Below are 5234 nucleotides of genomic sequence, written 5' to 3'. Positions count from 1 at the left end.
CTTTAAATTGATGTTTTTGTACTCAAGTTATTGGTTTTTTAATGTGTTTTATACTGTTTTTATATTTCAGGCATTAATCCGAAACTCAGGTGAATTATCATTGATTTGATGCTAATATGTTGTTAGGATGATGTCCAAGGAATAAAGCTCGTGAAGACCAACACATTGCAGCAAGAAAAGAAGAAAAAAAAATTCTCTAGAAGGTCAGCGCGTCCAGGCTGTCATAGCGCGCGCCCAGGCTGTCATAGCGCGCGCCCAGGCTGTCATAGCGCGCGCCCGCGCTCGAAGAGCAGAAACACAGCGCGCCCGCGCTAATCAAGCACGCGGCCGTGCCGGGTCGGGATTTCTAAATCCTGATTCTTATGGGCTTTTGATTGGAGGACTTTTACTACGCATGGGCTGCTATATATACCTAAATAAAGGTTGTTTTTCAGAAGGAGACGTACTAGAGCACATGGAGAAAGCGTAAAAAGACCGTTTTAGCACAATTCAACGAAGGCGAAGAAGATCTAGTTTATACTTATAATTATTTATTCTAAGTTATAACTTTGGATGCTAATTTTCTTATTCGTGAACCTATACTCTTGTTTCGTACTTGGTCTACTATTTATTATACTATGCTTTCATCGGAACCCACGTTGATGATGAGTCCAATTATGGGCTAATCATTATCGTGGGGTTCTAGCGGATTTATTTATGGATTTCTTTAGTTAATTTGTTTCGATGCCTTAGTATGTGGTGATTGTATGATAACCTAGTTTTGGTTTTGCTTATTCATCTTATGAGCGTAGCGAACTTATAAGATAGTGTGTTAATTCTTAATGAATCGAAAGTGAATTTAAAGGTTTAGAACTTGTCATGCTAGCATATGTTCATGTATTTGTTATGATGATTCGTAGGTAATTTTAACCATCTTACTTGCCCTATTTAATCATGATAGATAACTTGTGCAATAAACCGTTATGTTGTCAAATTCTATAGACATATAGGGTCTCGATACAATTGATGTCTATTCAGCTTCTATCTCTTTTGTGGATGTCTGGTAGTATGGTATTCGTATAACGAAAGTTGGCGTTTATCAGTTTCGTGTTATCTGATTAGTGTCATCATCATTACATGCTAAGGTTAAGAACGAAAGACTATTGAACGAAGTATTTAATGAAGTTAGAATCCCATGTTTGTGTTATATATTATTCAACTCTCTTTAATCTCTTAGTTAATGTTCTCTAGGATAATTCTCAATAGTTAATCGTAGTATAATCAAATCCCAAATTTTTATTCGTCTTAGCATTGAATAATAGCCATATCATTGTTGCATAAGTGCATTAATTACAAAGTTAATCTAACCAGTTTCTGTGGGAACGAACTAGAAATAATTCTATATTACTTGTGATCGCGTATACTTGCGTAAATTATTAGCGCGTACTTAGCGACTAACAAGTTTTTGGCACCGTTGCCGGGGACTCGGTGTTAACTTTTAGTTTATGTGTTTATCATCAGTGATCGTTAAAGTTCATTGACTCGGACATCGTTACTTACTTACTCTTTTCCTTGTCATGTTTCAGGTACTCTAGCGAGTGTATAGGCATACGCGTTCGCGGGTCGTAAGAGAACTCCAGATCAAGCCGAGGAGGAAGCTGTAGTGATTCGAAGGGAAGTTTTTGAGGACGAAGAGAAAGTGGAAGAAGAAGAGAAAGTCGAGGAACTAGCTTTAGTAGTGATGGGAGATCAAGCAGAAATTCCTAAGGCTTTAATGGACTATTCTCAGCCTAAGATCAATGATATTCAGTCGAGCATCATCAAACCAGCCATCTCGACTAACACTTTTGAGATCAAGTCAAGCACGATTCAGATGATACAAAACTCAGTTGATTTTGGGGGTTCTCCTATAGAAGACCCCAACATGCACATCAGGGATTTCATCGAGATCTACGATACTTTCAAGTTCAATGGGGTGACTGAAGATGCTATCAAGCTAAGGCTTTTCCCATTCTCTCTGAGGGATAAAGCAAAGTGATGGTTACATTCTCTACCACCAGGGTCTATCACCAAATGGGAGGATCTTGCTCAAAAGTTTCTCACTAAATTCTTTCTTATGGAGAAGACTGCTGCAATCAGGAATGCTCTTACTCAATTTGCACAACAAAGTGGAGAATCTCTGTGTGAGGCTTGGGATCGATATAAGGAGATGTTAAGGAAGTGCCCACACCATGGCATGCCTGATTGGATGATTATAAACTATTTCTACAATGGTTTGGGCACTCAGTCTAGACCTATGCTCGATGCAGCATCTAGTGGAGCCTTATGGGCCAAAAACTATAATAAAGCTTATGAGTTGATGGAGCTCATGGCAGCTAATGAATACCAGAATCCTACGCATAGAATGTTGTAAGGCAAGGTCGCAAAAATTCTGGAAGTGGATACAGCTACTGCTATAACTGCTCAACTTCAAGCTTTGACGATGAAACTGGACTCCTTGGCTAATCATGGAGTTAATCAAATCACTAGTGTTTGTGAACTTTGTGCGGGAGCACATGAAACTGAGTAGTGTACTATTTCTAGTGAATCAGCTCAATTTGTGAGCAACTTTCAGAGATCACAGCAGCAAGCTCCAGCCACTTATCATCCCTATAACTGTAATCATCCTACCTTCAGCTGGAACAAAAACCAGAATGTAGTGCAATAACCTTATCAGTCATACACAGCAAAGCAATATAACCCTCCTGGTTTTCAACAACCGCAATATGCCCCTTGGAAACAACTTCAACTTCAGCAGTTACCGCAAGCTAATGAAAATTTTGAATTGGAGGAGTTGAGGCTCATGTGCAAGAGCCAAGCTATTTTCATCAAGACCTTGGAGAATCAGATTGGGAAGATTGCTAATGCATTACTGAATCATCAACCTGGCACGCTTTCAAGCGATAATCAAGTCCCAGGCAAGAAGGAAGCTAAGAAGAATGTTAAGGCAATCACATTGAGGTCTGGTAAGGTTGCAAATCCTAAAAAGCTAAGACTCCAGAATCTGAAGTTGAGGCTGAAGAAGAAGAAGGGAGGAAGAAAGCATAAGTGGAACCAAGGAAGACTACTACTGAGCACACTCCTCTTGAGGGTAATATAGGGGAAAAAAGATATATCCTCCACCTCCTTTTCCTAGGAGGCTGTAGAAGAAAAAGTTGGATAAGCAGTTTGAGAAGTTTCTGGAGGTGTTCAAGAAACTTCACATCAACATACCTTTCGTCGAAACTCTTGAATAAATGCCTAGTTATGCGAAGTTTATGGAAGGTATTCTCTCTCGGACGGTGCATCTTGATGACTTCGAGACCGTTGCTCTCACGGAGGAATACAGTGTTGTGCTACAACAGAAGTTACCCTCGAAGTTTAAAGATCCTGGAAGCTTCACTATTCCATGCACCATTAGAAATGTGTCATTTGATCGATGTTTATGTGACTTGGGAGCTAGCATCAATCTAATGCCTTTGTCAATCTTCAAAGAGTTGGACTTTCCAGATCCAAAGCCCACTTATATGACTTTGTAGTTGGCCGATCGTTCTATTACTTATCCACGAGGCATTGTTGAGGATGTTTTGGTCAAGGTGGATAAACTCATCTTTATTGCTGATTTTGTAATTTTGGATTTCGTGGATGATACGAAGATTCCCATAATCTTTGGAAGACCTTTCCTGGCGACCGGCCGAACCTTGATTGATGTGCAGAAAGGTGAGCTCACCATGCGAGTGTTGGATCAGGATGTCACTTTTAATGTGTTCAATGCGATGAAGTTCCCTACGGAAAATGAGGAGTGCTTAAAGGTGGAATTGATTGATTTTGTGGTTACCTCAGAACTTGATCAATTCCTAAGGTCTGATACCTTAGAAAATGCCTTGTTGGGGAATTCCGATAGTGAAGATGATGAAGAGGATGAGCAGTTACAATTTCTGAATACTTCTCCCTGGAAGAGGAAGATTGATGTGCCTTTTGAATCTTTTAGAATGGAGGAGCTGAACAAAGCTCCTAAGCGTCTCAAGCCTTCTATTGAGGAAACTCCTACTCTTGAGCTTAAGCCTTTACCTGAATATTTGAGGTATGCGTTTTTAGGTGATGCATCTACTTTGCCTGTTATTATTGCATCTGACCTTTCAGGTAGCGATGAGAAAAACTCTTGGGAATTCTAAGTGAATTCAAATCGGCAATTCGATAAACGATAGCATATATCAAGGGAATCAGCCCTTCTTATTGTATGCATAAAATTCTGCTAGATGAAGGTAGTAAGCCTACTGTTGAGCTTTAAAGAAGGTTAAAACCCATCATGAAGGAAGTCGTGAAGAAGGAAATTCTTAAGTGGCTAGATGTAGGGATCATCTATCCCATTTCTGACAGTTCTTGGGTGATCTCAGTTCAGTGTTTACCAAAGAAATGAGGTATCACAGTCATTGCTAATGAGAAGAATGAGCTCATTCCTACTCGAACAATCACGGGATGGAGAGTTTGTATGGATTACAGGAAGCTGAACAAGGCCACAAAAAAAGATCACTTCCCTCTGTCGTTTATTGATCAGATGCTTGACAGATTGGCTGGGCATGAGTACTACTGTCTTCTGGATGGCTATTCAGGCTATAATCAAATTTGCATTGCTCCAGAAGATCAGGAGAAGACTACTTTCACTTGTCCATTTGGTACTTTCCCCTTTAGAAGGGTTTCTTTTGGGTTATGTAGAGCATCGGCCGTATTTCAGAGATGCATGATGGCTATCTTGTTAGTCCCTAACAATATAATAAGAATTACAGAGGGGGGTTGAATGTAATTCTGGCTACTTTTTGAGATTAAAGAAAAAAATGGTTCTCACTTAATAATATATAAGTGTTTGATTTGCAAAATGCGGAATGAAGAGTTAGATAAATCGAAACAAAAGTAATTAAAAACACAAGTCTTTAAAAACTTTCTGGTGGATTTAAATGTATTCACCATATATATATATATATATATATATCAAGAGAACCCTGTGAAGTTTGAATAGCTCACAGCTGCTTATACAAATAAACAACTAAACTTACAGAGAAATGCTACAGAATACAGATTACAATTGTTTCTCTGAGAATGTATTTGCTTAGTCTTCTTGTTATTCTACTTGCTACCCTTGGTTTATATATTACCAAGATTACATAGTAATAAGACAAGATAATAAAACAAAACCTATCAAGTCTAATACCATGCTGCTTCACTACTCTATTCCAGCA

At 38.9% G+C, this 5234-nt stretch overlaps 1 non-coding gene across 1 annotated transcript; it reads right to left on the bottom strand.

Annotated features, from left to right (window-relative positions):
- Positions 1-2110: 2110 nt before the first annotated feature.
- On the bottom strand, positions 2111-2217 carry LOC141722582 (small nucleolar RNA R71). Its single transcript, XR_012575594.1, has one exon. It is a non-coding gene; the product is annotated as a small nucleolar RNA R71 (small nucleolar RNA).
- Positions 2218-5234: the final 3017 nt, after the last annotated feature.

Source organism: Apium graveolens, chromosome 4 (genome assembly GCF_009905375.1).
Source record: "Apium graveolens cultivar Ventura chromosome 4, ASM990537v1, whole genome shotgun sequence".
NCBI classification, from domain to species: domain Eukaryota; kingdom Viridiplantae; phylum Streptophyta; class Magnoliopsida; order Apiales; family Apiaceae; genus Apium; species Apium graveolens.
This window is presented reverse-complemented; position numbering and strand designations above follow the sequence as displayed.